The sequence below is a fragment of the Choloepus didactylus genome, chromosome 2 (assembly GCF_015220235.1).
Source record: "Choloepus didactylus isolate mChoDid1 chromosome 2, mChoDid1.pri, whole genome shotgun sequence".
Taxonomy (NCBI): Eukaryota; Metazoa; Chordata; class Mammalia; order Pilosa; family Megalonychidae; genus Choloepus; species Choloepus didactylus.
This window is the reverse complement of record NC_051308.1, coordinates 222,994,286-223,007,683: the sequence shown is the minus strand read 5'-3', so window position 1 is coordinate 223,007,683 and position 13,398 is coordinate 222,994,286. Positions and strand designations below refer to the sequence as shown.

The following is a 13,398-nucleotide window of genomic DNA, read 5'->3' as shown; positions in this document are numbered from 1 at the left end:
CATTATCATGACCTGTTGTTGTAGACTTGTCCATCACTGGGCTATAAGCAACCCGAGGGTGGGAACTTTATTGTCACCCGGGTCTCCACTTTCCAGCACGAAGTAGGCAGCTACTGTTTGTGAACTGAGTTAAAAGTGCCTTGTTAGATGTGAAGTGTGGGCAAGAGGAGGGAGGTGGAGATGGCTCTGAGCTTTCAAGACTAGAAGGTGCCCCCATTTGAACTGGGCTTTGAAGGATCAATAAAAGTTTGCCAGATAGAGCTGCAGGAGAAAAGTCATTCGAGGCTCTGCATTCTCTAAAGGGCCTAGCACATTACCTTGCACACAGCAAAGGGACAAGTGGGTAATGATGAATGAAAACAAGGAGAGAAAAAGACAAATAGGAAGGCAGGCTGACTTCCCCAAAACTTTGCCAACATCCAAACACGCAGGCTGCTGTGAGATGGTGTATGTAAAGCACTTGGTATAGACTCCGTACATGTGTATTTGAGTCTTGGTTTCCTTGTCTACCTGGGGTGATGATATCACCCCTGGGGGAGCTGTAAGCATGCCCGAGAGAATTTACATAGAGCTTTTGGCCCATAGCAGCCACTCGATTGATGACAATTTTTTAAAAATAAGCCAGTAGTGCCCAGCCAGTAGGACCGTACTTGGCCGTGATGCACTTTAGGGTATCATCTCCAGCCCAAGGAAGAAGAAAAACATCTACTGGACATTTATAGTATATAATGCAAGGCCTGGTGTTGGGCGCGTTTCCACACCCCTTCTCATGTCATCCCGGGCCCCGATCACTGACAGGTGAGGAAACCAAATCTCAAAGAGCTGAAGTGACTGGCCCCAGACTACCTAGCTTGGAAGTGACAGAGTTGAAATTAGAACCGGGGTCTCCCAATCGCCAGTTCTTTGTGTCGTGCTGCTTCAATTAAAATGAAGCCTGTCAGGATCAACAGGAAGAGAACTGAAGCCTGCAATATGCCTCCCCCGCAAAAACAGCCATAAATAAATGTGTTCCCAGTACCTGGGAAGGAACCATTCCCAGGGGAGTCTGGCTCTTTTGATGCTTCCCCCTTTCATTTTTCCAAACAGCACCTCTATTTCTTGCTTGTTTCATTTCACATTTCAGGGTGGCTTAACATGGTGGGGAAACAGGTCCGACCCTCTGGCAACATCAGGTGTGGGTGGGAAAGCAGCTAGGAAGCTAGCTGGGAACACGGCAGCATGTGCTGGACCGCGAGAGGCATGGAAGAAAGAACACGGCCAGGAGGCTAAGGTCCAGGTTTGAGGCTTAGCTCTGTCCTTTAGTGACCTTGAGACTTTGGGCAAATCATTACACCACAAACAGAGCTCTGTCTCCTCGTGTGTAAACAAGTGAGGATCAAGGGACTAGACATGGAAGCACCTTGTACCTAGTGATGTGGCAGACAAACTTCAGGGATAATTGATAAAGGAGAATTAAGGACGGAAGTGCCACGGCAGGCCCGGGTGGCCAGGGATGTGTCAGAGTAATAACGCAGGTGATTCGGCCAGCAGCAACTGCCCTGAGTCCACCGTGAAGACCTAGCAGGAGAGGCTGTAGCAGGTATGCTGGGATCCAGGATTCCAGGGACAGGGGATCTGCCCAAGCTCAGGACTAGTCCTCAGCACTGGGCACAGGACCCCTTACAGTTATCACCCCCTTCTCTCCAGGCCCATCCCCTCTCGCTTCTCCCATCCCTGGCAACTCCTCTAGAAGCCAGAAGCCCCTATGCTCCACCTCTGCACAAGCAGAAGGAAACCCTTTGTCACCTGGAACCTCTACCCACCTTCCAAAATCCAGTACAGTTGTCACCTCCTCCGGGAAGCCCTCCCTGAACACTGTCAGAGCTGGGAGCTCCTCGCTGGCATCCCAGCACCCAACCCTGGGCCCGACGAAGGTGATGCTCAGGAAAAGCAGGTTAAGGGAATGATGGGAAGCTTCCTAAAGATGTGGGACTGAAGTTTGGGTCTCAGTCAGAGGGCACAGGACGCATGCAGGTGGGAGAACAGGTTGGGTGGGGGGAAGTGTATAAACAAATGAACAGCCAGGGAATCCCAAAAAGCCTTCCGAGGTCTCTGAAGCCTCCAACCTGCAGGAACTGAAGACTGTACAGTGAGGGATACTGCAGGCCTGGAGCAGGAGATCCCGGGAGGAACCGGGCTGAGGGTCCCCAGGCCTTCCTCCAAGGCCCCTGACCTGCAGGCCTGGCCCTGGATGCCTGTGTCCCGGCCTCGAGCCCTGCCTTCTCCCTGGGTCTCGGAAACCCATTTCGGTACCCCTACTGCCCCCCACCCCAGGCTGGGGTGGCACCTGGTGGCCAGCACAGCCTCTCCAGTCACCTAAGTGCTCCGTGAGCATTTGTTGAATGAATTTCACGCCGCAGACCTTCCCCACCCCCCGCCGGAAAGGCTTGGGATCAAGCGTCCCCATGCAGTGAGGCGGAGGATGACTCACGCAGGGACAGGGACAGGGACAGGCAGTAAACAGCCGTGCGTGTTGTCAAGAGACAGAAGCCAGCAGTGGCAACAGGGCCTGGCAAGGGAGAGGACCTGGGGGGTGGGGGCAGCTCGGGAGGCTGGTCTCACTGGGTGGGTGGGTGGGTGGGACCCACTGGACTCTCCAGGCTGAATGGGGTCCCTGGCAGGTGACATGTGATGCTTGCTGGCATTGCCAGATTATTTCAAAATGGAGACATATTGCTTTGGTTGATTTTAAAAGGAACCCATGGTTATAGAAAAAAAATCCAAACAGTATATAAGCACATTAGGTAGAAGAATAATCTCCCAATGACTCTCCCTTTTCCCTATGTTCACCAAACACCCCTCCCCCAACCTAAATATATACTATTAACAGTTTGATATAAATACTTCCAAACTTTTCTGCATCTATAATTTAAAAATCATGTTCAAATGGCATACCATCCATATATTCAATGGGGCAGAGATTGCATTGAACATATTACTGCAGCCTCTCATTTAATTCTCTCAACAACCCTAACACAGCAGGTACTATTATTGTGCCCACTTTAAAATAAGAGACCAGATGGTTGACCATTTGCCCTAAGGTCCCACATCACACAGCCAGGGCCACAGAGCAGTGTTCTGGCCCCAGGCTAACCCACCCCCTTCCACCTGCGTAGCAACCTCACTGCAGGTACGGCCTTGCCTGTGCCATATTGAACAATGCCCCTGTGAGCACTGGGTCGAGGATGGCTTCTCACCCTTGGAAGTCCTCCCCGAAGAGCCCCTGGCAGACCTGGCCTCTGGGGCTGACAGTGAAACCAGGACGCCTCCGCTTCTGGTTTTTCTGCACCTTCACCAGTCAGGAACCCCATGGTACCACTGGCATTAGAAAAATCTAAATCACTTCCCTTGTAAAAGGGGTCCTTCTCAGCTCCCTGCATTTCGGCCCTGGAGTGTGCAGGGGGTGAGGACACAGAATGCTTGAGTTGGAAAAGAACCTGGGGATAGTCTGGTTTGAAGCACCTTCCCCTTCCTCTCCTGGTGGCCGAGGTGTGGGGCTCCCCAGCTCAGCTCTCCCTCCCCCAGGCCCAGCCCCATCCCTGGCCCTGCCCAGGACTCAGGAGCTCCAAGTGCCAGTGGGCCCTACACGTGGGGTGTGTGGGTGGAGACAGGGGGAGAAACAAGAGGCTTGCAAAGAGAGGTTCGTTTCCAGAAACTTGAGAGCCATGGGAAAGCTAGATTTTTCTTTTCTCTTCCTTTTGGTGAGGGTACGGTATAGTTTGCAAAATGCAAATTTGGGAGAAAACTGAAATTGAATACACCAAATACCTGTGTTCCTAGTACTCCTTCCAATTGAAAGCATAAAAATGTATTACATCCATTATACATAACTTGAACTTGCTGGTACTTTTGTTGTACTTGGGTATAGAGAGGTGGAGTAGAGCAAGATGGTGGTAAAAAAGCAAAACAAAGAGAAATTCTACAATTCTCAGGACAACCACCCTGCAATAAGTGAGTCATGGTGTCCCATTTTCAGCAGCTCCGGGGAAGGTGGGGCTGCGAAGGGAGAGTGGGACTGAGGTGGCCCTGGCTGGGGGTGGGATGGGGGCGGAGGGGCAGCAGCTCCGGCGGGCAACCAGGCCCCTCTCTCCTCCCAGGTCAGTCGGCTTTATGGAGTCTATTATGTGCTTCACAGCACCTGGGGTCGTGACGAAGAAGGCGTATGAGTCACCCCTCAACTTGGGCATTTTGGTGACCTCCCAGAATAGCCAGAAAGATGCCAACGGGAGAGACTGACTCTTGGAGCAAAGAGCTCAAAGTGGGCCACTGAAGAAGGGGTCTTCCCAGAGAGGTGGGTGTGGGATGACCCTTCGACCGGCATGTCTGGGTGCACGTGGGGTGGATCTGCAGAGAGGAAAGGGCTTGGGAGCAGGAGATCCTCAGGAGCTGCACTCGCATTTCCCACCCCCAAGACTGCTCCTACAATGGTCCCCATCTCCCCAGCATCACCCCGTCGCTTGGGCCCCAAAGCCTGGACTCATCCTGACTCCTTTTTGGCTCTCACACCCCACATCCAATCCATTGGCAAACCTTGTTGGTGCGACCTAAATAACTGCAGACTCTGACACTTCCCACCACCTCCACTGCGACCGTCCCTCCACGCTGCCGTGAGCATTCACCTGGACCCTGCCATGGCAGCCCGGTTGGTCTCTGGTCTCCCCAGTCCCTTCATGTACCGGCCAAGAGTGGACCCTTGCAAAAGGTAAGGCGTCCTTTTAAAAGGAAGGTCACACTCAGATCTCTGCTCTGTCCCCTCAAGCCATTCTGGCTCCTTGCTTTCCCTTGAGTACCCAGTAGGACTGTGCTCAGGGGTCTTCGCATTTGCCCGAAACACTCGTCACCACCTGGATGGATGGCGTAGTCCCTCCCTTCTTTAGTTCCCTGCTCAGATGTCACCTCCTCAGAGGGGCCCTCCCCAATCCTGTCTATTTGCTTGCCTGGCTTTATCTTTCTTCAGACCCTCCCACGTCAATTCCTGATACTCCAAATGTCCCACTGATGGTTTTCCCACCAGAATGTAAGCTCCACGAGGGCAGGCTCTGTTGCGATCAATGTTGTATCCCTAGTATGCAGAGTTGGCCTGGTACACAGTAAGATCCCAACTGCTACCGGCTGAATGATCACCTCTTGACCTAAGGAGGGTACTGTGAGGCTCATATGAGACCACTGATATGAAAACGCTGAGCAAACTGCGAGACCCTGCTGCTTCTCGTCCCCTGGAGAGCCATGCCCCCTGCGAGGGGCCGCTCCCCCATCACCCCCTCCCAGCAGCTCTCCTGAAGTACCCCCAGGGCAGAAACCAGCCGGTCTCGGCTCTGTGGTCCTGCAGAGCCTGGAACACACGATACCCTGTTCAGAGTCAGATACCACGACATGGTTGATTGATTGTTTTTCATGTGCTGCTCTCCCCTCAGATCACAACTTTCTCGAAGGCAGCGACCCTGTCCTAGTCATCTCTGACTTTCCAGGACCCAGTCCAGAGCCTGGCACAGGAAAGAATCAAGGCCTGCTTGCTGGGCCTGGGTGACAACTTGAGGGCAGGATTCTTGCCTGATCCAACTTAATCTCCAGTGTTCAGTACTACTCTCAGGTGTGCTAAACCCCTGCTGAAGGCGGCCGCAGCCTTGAAGGAAGGGTTGGAGTCAGAGGGGCACCAGGAAGGCCTTCCAGGCAAGCAGCAGCATCTGGAAAGGCAGGAAAGGGGGGCACGCACGGTGTAGACAGAGGATTTCTACTGGAAGCAAGTGACAGTGAAGGCTGGAAGGAATTACTTAGATGGTCATAAAGCACTACAACCCTGGGTAGTGGACAACAGATGAAGAAAGAGCAATTCAGAGACGTCCAGAGACTTGCCTAAGATCACATATGTAGCAGCAGAGCCCAGGACCACTCATAAACCCAGGACTGCTGACTTCCAGTTCAGGGCCCACCCAGGGCCAGATGCTGAAAGGCCCTGAATATCCTGGAGGGGGGACTGCAAATCAACTTGGTAAAACCCTGTGTAGCCACAAGAGAGCTGTACCTGGGGGTGGGAGGGGGGTGATGTAAAGGTCCTGCCTGCACCCACCTCAGGCAGAAAGTCAAGGGAGACGGCACTGGCCACCTGGGCTCAGCACCCTGGGAGGGGCACACTGACCACTGCACAGCTACTGGGTCTGGGCTCCGGACCAGCTGTCACCTCCTGCATGATTCCAGCAGGATGGGTGGGCTACCCCACTCCCAAAAGCTTCAAGAGAGCAGAAAGCTACATTTGGAGAGAGGAAGGACCTGAGCCAAGCCCAAGGTGGGGAACAGGAGACCTGGGTTCTAGTCTAAGGCCTGTCACCAACTCACTTCAACAAGCCCTTGCCTTTCCTCGGCCTCAGTTTCCCCATCTGCGGAGGCTCAGTGTGAACCTTACCAGCTCTGATATCTCATTGACAAGCTCTGCTGCTGGACAAAGCCAGTTGCTGTAATACTCTCCGTCTCTGTCAATGCCAAGGGCAGCATCTGGGCCTACAATAGTCTTCATGCCGGAGCAAAATTCCACGAGGCAGTGCGGGGCTGCGTAAAGAGCCCTGGTTTGCTAACGAAGGTGCTGGCTCTCCCAGTCCTAAACCATAACTTCGCTGTGACCTTTGGCAAATCACAGCACCGAGCCTCCGTTTCTTCCTCTCTAACATGTGGACAAGCAACACCCGAGGCCTGGGGTTGCTGCGAGGAAGAGGTGCGAAGAAAGGTAAAAAAAAAAACAAAAGAAAACCCAGAAGAAAACAAAAACAAGAAAACACCTTGCAGCTGCAGAACAAGGGCATGGCAGGGATAATGTATGACAACTCTGCTTTCAAGGAAGGAACAAGGCGGGCAGGTAACAGCATCTTGGATGGAGGGGTGGGATGGCAAAGGGCCTCTCTGCTCTGCCCCCCAGGGCTGGGTGCACCTTGTGGCCTTGTGTGGCTGCTGCCCTGACTTGGGTTCTGCGAGGGCACAGAGGAAGTGACGCCAGAGGGGCTGGCCCACTCTGGGGTCCCCGGTGAGAGGAAGACCCACCGGTCAGGAAGCAGCTTCCCTGGAGACCTAGGCAGAGGGCTGGGGCCTGGGCTCGAGGGAGGGCTGGGTGGCCCCACATGCAAGCTGGGAGACCTTAAAGAAGATGGCTGGGAATGGAGACAGTTTGGAAGAATGAGCAGGACTGTCACTCAAGGATCTCTGTCCAAAGTTTCCACCCAAACTCAGCCACGAGTCAGAGGAGGCAGGAGAGCCTGGTGGTTAAGAGAGCGAAGGCTGGAGAACCAGGCAGCCTGGCTTCCCAGCTCTGCCACCTGCTGCCAGGTCTCCTTGGCACGTACTTAACCTCTGAGTCTCAGATTCTTCATCTGAAAAGTGAGGCTCATAATCATTTCCATCCTGAAGGGCTGTTCTGAGCATCTGATAAGATTACGTCTCTCAAGGTGTAGCAAAGGGCTGCTGAGGAAAGTGCTCTGCAAAGGGCACTGTTCCAGCTCGGTACCTTCCTGGCCCCAGGCCCACAGAGGGTCTGCTGGCAGCACAGCACAGCCGCCACAGCAGCAGCAAGAGATGGGGAGAGCCAGGCCCCTCAGGGGCGGAGCTCGGCACCCTGTCCCCGTCATCATCACTGGTTGCAGGCCGAGCCTGGCTGGCAGGACTCTCCAGAGGCACTGAGGAAGGTCGAAGGAGGCAGAGCCCTCTGGGGACCCCCCTGAATCTGCCTCTTGTCACCTGAAAATCAGGGATAATAGTCACCCCCTTCCTTACAGGGTACCTGAGTACAGGTCACAAGAGTTGTGGGTGTGGCTGGCTTTGGAAAAGCTGAAAAGAGCCTGTGGAGGTAGGGTCCTTGAAACTCATAGCAGCAGGGTCCCTGAGGCAGGCATGGGGGGTAGGGGAGAGGGCAGGGAGACCAGAGACCCCCTAAGCAGGTCCCTGAGGCTCCCTCTCCAGGGGATGTCCTGAAAGTCTCCCCAACGCTTCCCCTAAAAATCGAACCAGCTGGCTGAGCACAGTGAAGGTGGGGGACACAGAAGGCACGCTTGGAGGGCCACTCTCCCTGCCTCTTCCCCCGCCCCACGCTGGGAACAGTTTGTCACCTCAGGCCTCTGGGAGCCAGGAGATATACTGAGTGGATGGAAGAGCTGAGCATGCTCAGAAGAGGCTGCCCTTTAGAGGACACTGCAGAGAAAAGATGAGGACAAGGCCGGCTGCAAGCCCTGGTCCCGGTGCCAGGAAGGCCCAGAACTCAAGGAACAACGAAGGGAGGCCAGGCCTCTCCTGGGGGAGAACAGGGGCCACAGAGCCACAGGGCTCGTCAAGACCATGCCGACCAACCTCTCCATTGCACAGATGCAGAGAATGAAGCCCAGAGAGGGGCAGGGACTTGGGTGGAGTCACGCAGCAAGTTGTAGAAGAGCCAGAACACACACCCAGGACAGTTTACCCCAAAGCCAGTCCTTGCTAGGTCCACGGTGCCATCACACCACTTTTTTTTTTTTTTTTTTAGCTACCTTTTATTGAGCATTTCACACTGATGCTTGGTATACCTACCTGTGTGATTCTCCTAACCACCCTGGGACATGGGCATCACCACCTTCCTTCTACAATGGAGGAAACTGAGACACACAGCCTGGTCTCTCTGACTTCACTGCCCTGGCCCCAACCACGCTGCCCCCAGCTCTGAGCCCTGCCTTTCAGTCCTGCTGCCGGGCCAAATGGGGAGTGCTGGGGGCAGGGACCCTTGCTGTGTGACCCCTGATGAGCCACTCACCCACTCAATTTCTGGGACCCTCTCAGGCCCCCAGCAGCCCAGTATGCTGGGGTTCTGTGTGTGCTCTGCACTGGTACCCCAGTGAAGAAGATCGGAACTCCTCTAGCAGCACCTCTCAAGTCTAGGTCTGGCCCGGGGACCCCTGCTTAGTGACTGTCTACACTGCCTTGGGGGACACTATGCAGCCCTCCCACCACACACTGCTACAGGGAAGGAGAATTAGCACCAAGCCCCAGGCTTTCTCAATGAGACAGACACTATTATTTCCATTTCCAGAAGAGAAACAGGCTCAGAGCTTAAAAAGCTTGCCCAGGGGTCGCACAGCCAGTAAGCAACAAAACTCGTATTTGATCCCAGGACTGCCTGAGCCCAGAGCCCAAGCTCTGCCCTCATGCCAGGCCGATTGATAGGGAACGGCCTGGTAACTGCTTCGTGCAGAAGCTCCCATCCTCAGGGTGCAGGCCCTGGAGTCCAGCTCAGATGTGGCTGTGGAGTGACAGCCTGGCTGGGGGCCAAGTGCCCATCAGTGGTGAGCAGGGCTTGGAGGTGCAGGGTCCCAGGCAGGCTAAGGTTGCCTACCAGCCTGCTTGCCAGCCAGCCCACACCATAAAAGTAACTGTGCCATGCCCAGGGAGGAGATAAGGAAGCCTTTGTCAGTGCCAGCTTTCTCCTGGCCCTGTGCTGGCTGCTGGGCTGGGCAGGGCACATCATGTGATCCTGCACATGGCCCAGAGGGGCGGGGTGCACAGGCTGCCCTGCAGCAAGGGAGATGCCGGTGGCAGCCGGAACTGGGCAAGGAACTGGGCAGGACACAGAGGGCCCGGAACTCAAGCCAGAGTCCTGGATTCTAATCAGCTCCATTTCCCAGCCTCCTTGTGAGATGGGGATGTTAATACAAATGATAGCCAGCACTTATCAAGGGCTTCTTCCCCCTCCTAAGTGCCCATTGAGGGAGGTAATATCATACCCATATCACAGATGAGGAAACTGAGGCTCAGAGAGGCTAGTTACTTGCCCAAGGCTGGCAAGTGGCAGGGCCAAGCAGGATTCAAGCCCAGGAGGCTGACTCTAGACCTATAGGTATTTATCCTCCAGGCCATTTCTCTACTGGGTTCCTGTCTGAACCACAGAACAGAGAAAATGATCTGGATAACTATTTTCTCAGTTCTCCCAAGGATGGACCTCACTGGAACTGTCTTGGAACGTCCAAAGAAGACTGGGCCTCAGCATGGTAACGACTATCGTCGTTGCTATCACTGGAATGCAAAGAGCGTCATTCCTGGAGGCGTGTCCTCCTGCTGCCCTAACTCTTCCAGTCCCTGAGACCCTGGGCCTTGGGTTTCCTCACCTGTATAAGAAAGGGAAGGGACCAGGTAACCACAAATGGCTCCTCCACTCTGGCTTCCAGGATTCAAGGTCGCCTGATCCACTTTCTTCTGTATGCGACCTGGGTAAATTAGTTAACCTCTCTAGATCTCGGGGTCCTCGTTTGTAAAATGGGGATACCTCCCCCCACCTCACCAGGTCAGGTCAGGACCACCGGGGTGATGAAGGCAGAGGGCCCAGCCTGGTGCCTGTACAAGGCAAGTGCCCGAGGATGAGGTAGCTCTGCCTTCTAATCTTTGTGCTGGACTTTTCGTGACGTCACCATTCACTGCCACTAGAAAGTGTGTCCTGCTGCACCCTCTCCCTGAAAGCAGATATCAGGGCTTAGAGCCCCTCCCCACCCCCCAAACCCCCCACACCCCACCTGGGCTAATAAGGCACCTGCTGCCAGACAGGCCCTGCCCAGCTCCCTGATATCACTGCCACGGGAGCTTTCATAATGAGCTACAGTTCCAAGGGGCCATTTCTGCCACTGCGTACCTGGTATTGCAGGTGGTAGGTAAACACTGGGGAGAGTGGGGCTCACCTGAGCCGGAACATACAAATCTTATCGTGCCAAATCCTTCTTGGAGAGGGAAGGGTGAGTGAGGCAAAGGCCCCAGCCCATGCCAGCCAGATTCTTGACCTCAGCCTGGTTCCTAACCACGCAGCCCAGTGGGGTCCCCTTTCCAGCCTCTGGAATTCTGTAGACTAGAAGTCTAAGAGACCAGTGAAATCTAAGCCTTTGTCTTCCTAAGAAGACAGGGATCAGGGGACCAAGCCTAAGTTCTTCGCGGGGGTGGGGTGGGGGTGGGGGTGCCCAGTGGGGTGAGGAACTGCCTGAAGCCCAGCTTTGGGGGTACAATTGGGGCAGGGAGGGCACCTTGGCCTAGACTGGGGCGGCATCTCCTCCCATCCCAGCCCCTACTGCCCTTCCCACCTTCCTGCTTCCAGGCTCTCCTAGACCAGACAACAGTGGGCACGGCTCACTGCCTGGCAGTTGTAGTCACCCACTGGTCTCGGCCAGGGACTAGTGGGGGAAATTGGAGGCTTTGAAATTGTCTAAAGTGTCCTATAAATAGGAAGTTGGTTGATCAGAGCTAAGGTTGGACAAAGAGAGTGGGAGCCCTCAGGGGAAGTTGGGAAGTGGCAGTGCAGACTCCCGGGAGTCAGAAAGCCTTGGTTAAGTTCTGGCTCCATGGTCTTCTCTGGCTGCAGTTTCCCCAGGTGTAAGATGCGGGCCGGTCTCCTCTAGCTCTGAGAGCCTACAAATTTACATAATAAATAGCGCGCGGGCGTGCGCGCACACACACACACGCAGAGCACTTTCCATTTTGCTTTGTACTTTCCTGCATATTTTCTCATTTAAACCCCATGACATCCCTCTAAGGTGGGTATGGGTTCTCCTATACTAAAGTTGAGAAAACCAAAGCTCCAAGCACTTAAGGCCAAGAACACACCCAGCCTGGGAGTCTGAGCCAGGACTCACACTCAGGGCTTCGGAAGCCAATCCTGGGTTCTACATGGAGAAACCCCAGAGAGCGGCCCCACCAGTGGGCTCACTCCAGCTGGTCCCTCTCGAAGCTGCTCCCTCAGTGCAGATATGGGGATTCTTTTAAAAGATTATATTTAATGCAAAAAGTTGCAAAGAGTTTGAACAGCATGATTGTTTTTATAAAACTACTTTTATTTTTTAAAAGATTCACACAAATGTAGAGAAAAGTCCAGGAAGACACAATGAACTGTTAAGAGCACCCGGCTCTAAGGAGCAGAGGGGTGAGAGGGATATAACTTGTGTAGTTTTCTGTACGTGTTTATGCAGTGTTTGAATTTCTTTTTTCCTTCTTCCCTTTTTTGAACCAAAAAAAAAAAAAAAAATCCAGGGGGAAGTTTTCTGAGCACCTGCTCTGAGTCAAAACTTGGCATTAGACACTTTACTGTAAAAGGTTATTCACTGAATTGTCACGGAAAGCCTACAGAGCACAAGAATGATCACAGCAACGTTATTTATAATTGTCAAAAACAGGAACCAACTCAAATGTCCATCAGCAGGAGAATCAACCAACTGTGATGAATGCATACATAGCAATACCACAAAGCAATGAAAGAGAACAAACCTCTGGAATGTGCAACATGAGAGAGAAATTTATCTCATGAGAGAGAAATCTCTCAGATATGTTGAGTGAAAGAAGTCAGACACAAAAGATTCCATTTATGTCAAGTTCACGGAAGGTAAAATCATCAATGATACAGAAGTCAGAATAGGGGCTACCTGGGTGGAGAGGGGTCTCGGAGAGGAGAGGGGTACCTACAGACTAAAAAGGACACAAGAGGTCCTTGGGGGGGGGTGCCTTGATCTGGGTGGCTGTTGACATGGATGTAAACATTTATAAATAATCAAGTGCACACTTAAGATCAGGACACATGTGCAAGTTATTCCTCAATGACATAAAGGGAGGGAGGGCATTTAAAGAAACGAATCTCCCAGGGCAGGTAACCAGCCTCAGGTGACAGGGCCAGGAAGGCGAGGTGCTGGGAGTCAAAGGCAGGCTTGCTGGATTCTGGTGATCTTCAGCACAGGCTATGCCGACCCCTGGCCTTCCTTCCCAAAGGATGCCTTGACTCTCCGCCTATGGAGCCATCTGGGCTCCAAGGGTGCAGATGTGGGGAGCCACTGGCTCCTCACTGGCTGCTGTGGTCTAGCCGCTGCTCACTCTCAGGGAGCCTGGCTCACCAGAAGCCACAGCGCACCCAGAGTGGCTATTTAACGGGGCGAGGCAGACAGGTGTGGAGGCCACAATTAAAGCTTTGGGCCTGCTGGGAGCTGGGCCAGGAGAGGGTGCCCAATGCAAACCCACCACCTGGACAGGCTGGCCCACAGTGCCCATCAATCACAGTGTTTTGGGGGTGGAAGGGCTGGCTCCTCGGGGCCCAGGGATAAGCCTGGCAGCAGCGCTGGGCCTGGGGCTTGGCTCGATGCCGGCCTGGTGCCCTGGCCACTGGGGCCCACTGCCTCACACTTTCCTGCTAGGCGTCTGGCCGCTGTTGACCCAGAAAGGCCAGACCTACCAGTCAGCCTTACTCCCTCCCCACTGGGGAACCACAGTCAGAGGAGCTTTGAGGGGCTCAGCTCCCCCAGAGCCACCCACACCCTGCCTTAAATTTCCAGCCCTGCCCAGGCTTCCCTCCCTTCATGCTCCACAGGGAGCCACCCCCTGCTGCTTGGCATGGAC

General features: G+C 53.9%; 1 protein-coding gene and 1 long non-coding RNA gene across 4 annotated transcripts in view; one reads left to right on the top strand and one right to left on the bottom strand.

The window, feature by feature from the left end:
• Positions 1 to 13,398, bottom strand: part of SLC9A1 (solute carrier family 9 member A1) — a 49,399-nt gene that overhangs the window by 19,409 nt on the left and 16,592 nt on the right. The window lies entirely within an intron of this gene.
• On the top strand, positions 1,384 to 10,962 carry LOC119527712. 2 transcript variants are annotated; one of them, XR_005215454.1, is made up of 3 exons: positions 1,384 to 1,579; positions 4,175 to 4,330; positions 5,454 to 10,962. It is a non-coding gene; the product is annotated as an uncharacterized LOC119527712 (long non-coding RNA). The 2 variants fall into 2 exon arrangements; XR_005215453.1 differs by having other exon boundaries at positions 4,137 to 4,330.